The 9,168-nt window shown below is 46.4% G+C and overlaps 1 long non-coding RNA gene across 1 annotated transcript; it reads left to right on the top strand.

Annotated features, from left to right (window-relative positions):
* Positions 1 to 245: 245 nt before the first annotated feature.
* On the top strand, positions 246 to 8,127 carry LOC115342493. Its single transcript, XR_003923783.1, has 2 exons — positions 246 to 360; positions 5,931 to 8,127. It is a non-coding gene; the product is annotated as an uncharacterized LOC115342493 (long non-coding RNA).
* Positions 8,128 to 9,168: the final 1,041 nt, after the last annotated feature.

Below are 9,168 nucleotides of genomic sequence, written 5' to 3'. Positions count from 1 at the left end.
GCAATGTATAGAATAGAAATATAATCTCTTTGGGCCTTTAAAAGCAAAGCCAAAAAGCTATGATCTGTCCTGAGGATTAGATAAATTCACTCCCAGAATCGAGAAGTGCTCTCCAAGTGGCCTGCTGCTAAACCTCAGATGTCATCACATGGAAACATCCAACTCAGAAGCATCAGCTCACCACAAGCATCCCAGCAGGGTAGGACCCAAGTCACGGAGGGCTCTTTTTAGCCCTGGATGAGCTCCAGGCAGAAGGAACAAGCAAGCAGTGCAAATCAGAGGGGTACCGGGAGGTCTATGCTGCAGGTCCTTATGGAGTGGGAGGAGAAATCCCGGTCTCTACCTGCACTGCTTTGCAAGGTAAGCGCTCCCCCTTGCTTGTTCTGTTCATACCGACATTGATTTGCAGCCTTTCGTGGAATATACGCTATAAATACATATGCCAGTTTCCAAAATAACCTTGCAGGGTTACACTGTAAACAGTGCTGCTCCCTGATGTTTCCTGTACCTATTTTAGTAGCTCTGCAGAACCTACAGCAAGTCCCATTTTTCTGGGATCCTCTCTCCCAGGGACCCCTCGCTCTCAGCTCATGGAGGGCGGAAGGACTTTGGTTCCAAACCCATTTGCTCGATGGCATGGGAAAAAAAGCAGAGAGGTAACTAGAGAAACAGAACATTTGGCAAATGTGTATTGAACTTCTCACAACAAACCCATTAGTTCAGGCGGCCCATCTCTATGGCAACCAAACAGCACAAAAACAAGACATTAACACCTAAATTTATTAGTGTGCAAGTGCTTAGTTATTATCATTCCAGGGGTATATTCCCCTCTCTACCCCCACACCTCGTTTTCGTTCATAATGAAGACAACTCGATTCTAGTTCAAATGCCAATGTAAACATAGGCACACAATTTACAGACAGCAGAGCTGAAGCTTTCGTATTTTTAATCACTGTTTGAAAAACAAAAAACCCAAAACAAAACAAAAAGGCTGTGTGTAGGGAGTTACCCAACTTCCATTTTATTTTGCGAAATTGTTAAAGATTTGCAAGTCATGGGTACAGGGGGAGAGATACTATCCATCCTACCCTAACATGTCTATGAAGATCTTCATTAGGTGGAGGAATTGGGAATATATACTGGTTCTCCCAAAATAATTTCAAAGCACCTTGCCTTTATTTTATATGGACATTACAAGCAGCTCCCTAGGAAAATGTAACACAATCTCCACTGTGCCACAAGGCTTCAGGTTATGTCACAGGCACTGGGGTAAGTGTGTTGCTGTTTGGCTACGTTCACTCCAGAAATAAGCAAGGAGGGGATAAAGATGCTGGGAAGCAGAGACTATGCGCAGCATCGTGGGGTTTGGCAGCCAAGCTAATGAATTCAGACATTTTTGGAGTTCCAAGTGTGCCTGAGGGTCCCGAGTGAATCCCAGTAGCCTCAAGAGCAAAGACCATATGGGGACAGCTTGCAGAAGACAACAAGGTGTTACGTCTGTATCTTTGCAAGTCAAAGTGAAGCAGGAAAACATAGGCTGTGCCTCTCAGCCCAAGGCACATTTGAAGTTGTGTTGGCCATTCATGGGGCTAACAACACTCTTCACATTTTATTAAGTGTTCACTGAACTTCTCTTTTTCATCTTTGCTTCAGGATTTAGACTAACTTTCATTAGGAATAAGGATCTGGCTTTCTTGGGGTGGATAGTCTTAAAGAGTCTAGTCCTGGTCACTGTCAGAGATGGGAAATGGGACCAGGCAGACTGGCAGCCTGACCCTGTCCAGCAATCTCTATGCTGTCCAGGTGTGCAACAGGCCTCATTGCTGGGACAGAACTGCCCTCCCAACAACAGCAGTGCAGATAAGTGAAATAAGGAAGAGCCTTCAGGGGCATGCGAGAGTGAGCCTTGCCTCAGGATCAAACAGACTTTATAAATAAGTGGTTACCATTTCTGGAATCAGAGCAAAGTAAATATGTGGTTAGCGATAAGACTTAAACACAAATGGATCTTGTAGGTTGGTAAGGACTGCAGGCAATGGATCAGGTTCGTCAGTGCTCCATGTATACTAATAAAGATTGATAATGTTAAACCCTCCATCACTGTGGAGGGGAGGGTAGAGAGAAGAACAGCTCTGAAAGCCACCAGAACCATTCTGACATTGGCAGATTGAAGACAACAAGCAACAATTGCCCCAAACTCTAACATAACACCTCAAGGTATGTGTGTGTGGGCAGTGTTAGGTTACCCCATCCCTAAGGAACCACTTGGCTCCATATACCAGACTCAACAGGTCTGGAAGTCCTTTTCTAGATGGTTTGGCATTTCCCCCCTTCCATCATGCACTGCTGTTTGCAGGTGAAAGGCACCTTGTCTTGGGACTAATTCAGATGTAATTACTTTAGGGTTAATTCAGATGTAATCCTTCAGCATTCTGTGTCTTTGCACAATGACAGCAAAGAAAATCCAGGCTAAACTTTCAGGAAAAATCTTTAGTGGGAAGAGCAACAACGTACTGGGAGATGATGCCTTGGAAGAGCATGGAGTCTCCACAAAGACCTGTCAGGAATTACTTATGTAAAATTGATCCTGCCCAGGGGCAAAAGGACTAGATGCCTGCCCAGGACACCAAGGACAGTCGCTGCATTAATGGTGTTGAGAGCAGTGCATTCACCTCTCATGCAGTGCTGCAACTGCAGATGAGATGTCTCACAAAAAGTAAGATTTGCCACTGTCACAGGCATGATTTGCCACAGTATGGAGTGGATATAAAACGCCAGATCTGCCTGATCAGAGCCAGAGCAGACAGGCTATGGATTTTCACAAGGTTTTTCAGCTCTTTAAGGGCAGATGCTAGCATGAAAAGGGACTGACTTCCCTTCAGAGGACCATGCGCAGGACATATAACACAATACTGCTTCTCAGCACTGAGAGCAAATGGATTACAGGGGACAGATTAAAAAAAGCCAAACCAATCTTCTCCTCCAGCATCCCTCAGGTAGAGTCAATAGAGCATTTATGAACTTACACCAGTGAAACCAAGAGCTAGATTTAGCCCATCACTGTACAGAAGGTCTAATGGCAAATTGCTTGTCATCTAATTTCAGGCATGTGATGAGAAAATGTTTAACATAAAGGTTGCAATACATTAACCACACTCCCATTAGCAGTGGAACAATCCATTACTAATATCCCTCCATCCTCAGGCAGCACCTCCTCCTGAAAGCACACTGCCAAGATTTAAGCTGACCAGGGCCCCAGTTTCCAGGCCCTTCAGGCAGGTTACAAGAAAGCAAATTAACAGGTTGAAACCCTGACAATTTGCTTCTGAAATAAGGTCACTGAGGATCCTGCAAGTCCCTAACTATCTGGCTTGCTATCAGCTGAAAGACATTTCAAGAACATTAGCATTGGTGCCAAAAATATCTGGGCTTGTCCCTGCGGCAAAACAGCAGCAGGAGAAGGAGGCTGCGAATAAAATGTCAGTGTCTGAATAGGCAGTGTGATGGGTGGAGCTGAGCTGTTGAGATCTTGTTTGTTGGGGTACCTCCACTGCCAGGAAGAGTAACAGCTCCGGCTAGGAGGGGATGTGCCTCAAGAGCAGGGCAAGGATGAATGCACCCTTGGGAAATCACTGCTTTGCAAGTCCCTGTAGACCTCCAAGAACAGTTCAAAAAGGTCCAACAAAAAAGCTGCAGACTGGTTTTCCTGCTGTAGGCAGGAAAACATGGCCAGCCACACTCACCTCATACCACTATAGCAAGTGTCTTCCTTTCTGTTAGCCAGAGCTAATACTTGGTCACCATGACACTCCATCAGCTGAAGACCTCTGACAATAGATCTAAGCAGGCAGCAGCAAAGCCAGCTTGAAATAAACCTTCAGCATGTCCAGCCCCTAATGAAGATGCAATTCCACCACAACAAAATGCTTGGCAACATCATGCCCACTTCACCAATGTTTCTCCTCTGCAGGAAAATCTTTTCCCATCTCCAGTCTCTCCTTATGGTCTTTTCAGAAGGAAAGACTTCTGGTTTTCACCAGTGAAGTAACTGCTGTATAACAAAATTCAGCAATTATAACAAAACTCATGCCCCCAGGCTTCAGTATAAACCCAGCCCAGAAAAGCTTCAGATTGGCCTGGACTGAGATATCTCAGAAACTTTTTCAATGGCTTTCACAATTTGGTTTTTTGGATTTGTTTTCTAAATTAAGCATCCCCGAGTCTTGGTGCTTCCCCCCCCCCTCAGAGTCCTCTGGAGCTGGCATATCACTGGGGCAAGGCAGGCACTCTGCTCCTGGTCCATGTGAACACAGACCAGCTCTGACTGCTCTTTTCAAACACAGCAACATTTCTGACTCCTAAAATTCATGTCACCATACCACTGTCCTAAGTGGGGAAGACACATTGGAATATATGCAGATCCTGGGTACTAGCTTCTGGTTATTAATACCCTCACTCCACATATGCATGCAGATAGATGCAGATTGTGTAATAGCTTTGAAAAATCATCCAGGCCCTCCGGAGACAGTGCCATCTTGAATCCATTAGCTGTGTTATGAATAAATGAATGAACAAAAGCCAGTTTTTTTTTCTGACTGTGTGGTGACGGCAAAGGAGGGGAACACGTAACAGCAGAGGTGGAGCACGACTCCGCAGGTGACACCGGTGTCCCGAGTGTGTCCCATGATGCTTATTAGTCTTGGTGGAGGTACGCATAACCAAGAGGTGCCCAAGTCCAGACCTGGAGGCCACCATTGCCTGAACGTGTTTATTTTAGTCCTGCTTGCATGCATGCGTGTTCCCAGCAGGAGGGGATGTAAATGGCCCCAGCCATCCCTGCCCAGCCTTCCATCCTCCAGCATGTGCCAAAATTGTTCTGCTCACACTAGCGCGAGGTCACATTTCTTGGCAGAGAGCTCAGCTCCTTCTCCCCTCTCCCTTCCCCCACGCTCCTGGTAAAATATGAAAACAGCCTGCCACCTGCCATTTGCCTGGCCTGTTTCTCTCTGTCTGCCAAAAATTAGCAACATGCCCCAAAATATAATTGGAAACACTGCACTGCACTGCAGGGGTCCCATTTCTGTTGCATAGAAGAGGCTTGAAAAAAAGCCAATTTAATTTCTAGATTCCTGGGGCTGCATATAGCTGCTAAGTGGGGAGGTAAAAAAAGTCACTTTTATCAGGCCAATTCCTATTAGTAGATTCAGATCTTTTAACAAGCCATGCCGTAGGAATCAGCGAGCTGTCATTGCAAGCAGATTTAGGGCATTGTTTCTTGGAGTTGTGTGGGAGGTCAAAAGTTAGAGGCCAGCATTCCCAAACTTCAGAGCTAAGAGCCTGGGTGTGCACAGCGGAGCTGGGGGTGGCAGAGGATTCATGAAGGCTGACATTAACCCCGAGAAGCAAACTGCCCTGTTCCCCCTCCTCCCCGGCAGATCTTGCACAAGTCCCGGGAGGATCCTTGCAGCAGGCATTTGGAGATGAGTCCAGGGCTCTGTCGGGGCTCGACTGCTATTGCTGCAGCCGTGGCTTCAACTCCCATTCAGGTTCCTTTAGAGAAACAGCTTTGAGAAGTGGTGCGTGGCTGAGGGAGGGCTCCCACATCTCCTGTGCTCAGGGTAGCTCTGCCTGCAGAGCATACCGACCACCGAGGCTCCACAGACCATGGGCTGGCCCTGCAAAGCTAGCAGTTATCTCCCTTTTGCAGAAGAGGGGTGGAACAGGAGATCAAGAAAATATAGGGCACCTCATTCATGCCACGCTTTGGCAGAGAGCTTGGCCAGCAGATTTCTGAAGCTGAAAAGCACATTTCACCCTGAAGAGCTGTTTATGTTGTCAGGGTTGACTTGCCAGGCTTACAAAAGAGCTATGCCACATTGGCTTATTATCTTCCTCCCCCAAAATACTCAGGGTCTGCTCCTCTGTTACAGGGTGTCTGCATCCAGCATGCAACGGAGCTGTGCTAAAAACCAGGTGTCCTTGAGGAGACCAGCACACACAGACACAGGCAACTCTGCCACTCTCCCAGCAATAAAGATCCTCGTTGGAGGGTTTCAGCTCTGAACAAGGGACAACAGTTGAGAATATACCACTAGGCAGTGAGCATGTCACCCACCCCCAGGAGTTACCATAGGCCATCACAGTGTTTGCCCAGCATCAGTAAGCAATCACAAGTCCACTTTTTGCAGGACTAATTGAGATAACTCTCATAAATGAATTGCCAAGCCATCTTCAGCCTCACAGGACAGTAGCAACCACTTTGGAAACTATGTGCTATAAAATTAATATTCACTGCCACCCATCCCAAGCAGCAATAATATCTCCTACTTGACAAATGCCTCCAGTAAAACCAAGCAAAACACCTCCTTGCCAGCCACCCTCCAAAGAGCTGGAGCCCTACCCACTTCATGTCACCCCTTGAATTCTGCTCTCTCCTTGACTTTATATCAAAGCTGTACAGCATGCTCGCTTAGGGTGTTATGGTCCAAAGAGGAACAATCGTGCCATCTTAGGGAGAAGAGTGTGTAAACCTGAATTACAGCTCTGCTACATAACTCCCCAAATCCTCTCTGGCCAGGTCCCTCGGAGAAGATGCATAGGGACGCCCAGATCAGACATCCTGGGGGCACTCAAGTGTAACTAAAGGTCTTGTTGTACAGTGCAGAAGACACTGGGAAAATTGAATGTCTCTGGAGATAGGCTGCGAGACTATATTTAGAGCTGGGACTCGGATGCCTAAATCCCTTTATGGATCTGATGCATGGAACTGTGGCTTGCCTTAATTTCAGCCTCAGAAGGGAAAGGCAAGAGGGAGGCCTGAGGAAACCCCAGATTCCTTCTCATCAGGCTGCTTACTGAATAGACTTTAATAGATCAGGGAGTAAAAACCATGGTTGAGTCTAACTACTTTGAAATTCTTCAATATTAATTTTTTTTCTATAGCAAGCATGCTATGAAATAATAGGAAGATGACCCCATGTTTCCAAAAAATAAAAAAAGTCATCACAAAATCCACAGCTGGTCCACATTTGCAATAAGCTGTTTAAAACAAAATAAACCAATGCATTTGCTCCAAGAAATACGCATTAGGCACTGGCAGCTTGCTTCCCTCATTCCTCTATCCCCAAGTACTTAAGCTGAAAGGAGGGGAAAACCTTGAAGTAATGTATGCGTGAAAAAGCCCTGAGAACAATAGCTGCTCTCCAGTTGACTCCAAAGCTGTTATTAAACTTGAGGTTCCCATGCTAGCAGAGCACAGCTTGAGCAGCATGCTCTCTACTCACCACCAGCATCACCAGGCTCTGATAATGCAAGCAAGTCAGATTTCCACCTACAAATTCCTGGAAGTTCATAGCCTAAGGAGCAACATGCCAATATCTTGGTATGAGCAGGCTCAGCTGAATAGCATTGTGGAACCCTCCCCTGCTAGAGCAAAATATCAACGGACTAATCCTTCGATCAGAATGGGCAGGCTCCTACTTAGAGCCAAACATCACCGTTGTGTTTTAAATTGAACTTTTCTCAGTGGTCTTCAGAACGAGGTGCAGTCAATATGAAGCAGTTAGAGTATGTGTGTGATACAAACCCTACCCAAACCCTCAACTCTAGATGAGGATAAAGATTGGGTCAAAAAAAGCAAGCATCCAGAAGCTGGCCAATGGTCTCTTTAGCCCATTATAATCACCCCCCCCAAACCCATTCCACACTGCGGCAGCAGCATACATACCATCTGAACATACCATCCAAAGCTGTTTCACTGAACCTCCCACCCAGAGAAGGGGAAGACATTTCATTCTGCATGGGTTGGAAGAAGGAGATAGATGGTTCAGCATTGCACCAGCACCACAGGAAGCCACAGACTCCATCAATGAGCTATGAGAAGATGCAACATGGTGGGGAAGATAAACAGAGAGCAGTGACTGCACCACGGTTCAAGACAGAGCATCAGAACAACTAGCTTAGACCTATTTTCAGGTGTTAAAAGTCCCCAGGGAAGAAGGAATGAAACACTAAGAAGGAAAGCTAAGAGAAATAGAGCCCACTTAAAAGCAGCAGCTCATCACTGTAAATATATCTGTGCAGTTTATGTTGTTTATTTTCAATAAACCAAACCACCTATCATTTCAACCAAGCCTGTCATGACTATTCAAGAAGTTTTGCCTGAAGAAGCACAAACCTGTGCCACTGAGCTGCCATCCCCAGGAGAGCACCAGAGCATCACTGGGAGGGCAGAAGGGGATGTGGCCTTCTGCGTGTGTTCACCGAGCACAGCAAGCACGAAGCTTGCTGCCGCCTTCTCCAGAACAAACGGCTTCCGTTCCAGATGGAAGGGCTAATAAACAATCTCTGACAAAAGTGTTGTGTTTCTGAGACAACTGGGAAGCACACGCCAGGGACACAAAAAAGCTTGTAGTCGTGATGCTGGGCTATGCGGAGCTCTGACATGCTCCCTGCCTGATAGGGGAGCCCTGGCTGCAGCAGCATCCGTGTTTCATTGTTTTTCTTTTCTTGGGATGTGCTGTCTGTCAGTGGATGGGGATGGGAAAACCAGTTGATTAAGCTATGGAGAAAACCACACAGAAGGCTGAGGAATTGGGGTGGGAAGGGGGAGCTGGAGCAGAGAACAAATGCTGCAGAAACCAGATCACAGTGCTTTTGAATTAGCAGCACAGTCACTGGCTGTGTCAAACTGGGTACAGGAACCTGAGTGTAGCTGTTTGCAACCAGTTTACAGCTCTTGTCCCTCCTGAAAATGGGGAGAAGAATTAAAGGGCATGCCCTGCACTGGGAATGGCTCTGAGGGTCCCTTTTTCTAGGGGCTGGCTTTGGAAAATGAAGTGTCTCTTGACACCCATAACTGCAAGTGCGCAGCTGTTTCTTCTAGTCCCCTGGGCACTGAGCTGGCCTGCGGGAAATAAGGCCATGAAAATTTCCTCTAATTGAGTTTGAAAGCTGCAGAAGCCTATGAAGCACTATTTTCAAATCAAACCTTCATCAAGAGACACAGCCAGGAAGAACAAGTAGCCCAGTCCACTGTTCAGCAGAACCTAGCACTAGGCAAAAACCAGGAATGAAGAAAGATCTGAGGTAGGACTAAACTACTGTGTTTAAAATCAGATTTTGGGGCACAAAGGACTCAGACAGAAGAGCAGGTGAAGGAAGGTTTCA

Source organism: Aquila chrysaetos, chromosome 6 (genome assembly GCF_900496995.4).
Source record: "Aquila chrysaetos chrysaetos chromosome 6, bAquChr1.4, whole genome shotgun sequence".
Classification (NCBI taxonomy): domain Eukaryota; kingdom Metazoa; phylum Chordata; class Aves; order Accipitriformes; family Accipitridae; genus Aquila; species Aquila chrysaetos.
This window is presented reverse-complemented; position numbering and strand designations above follow the sequence as displayed.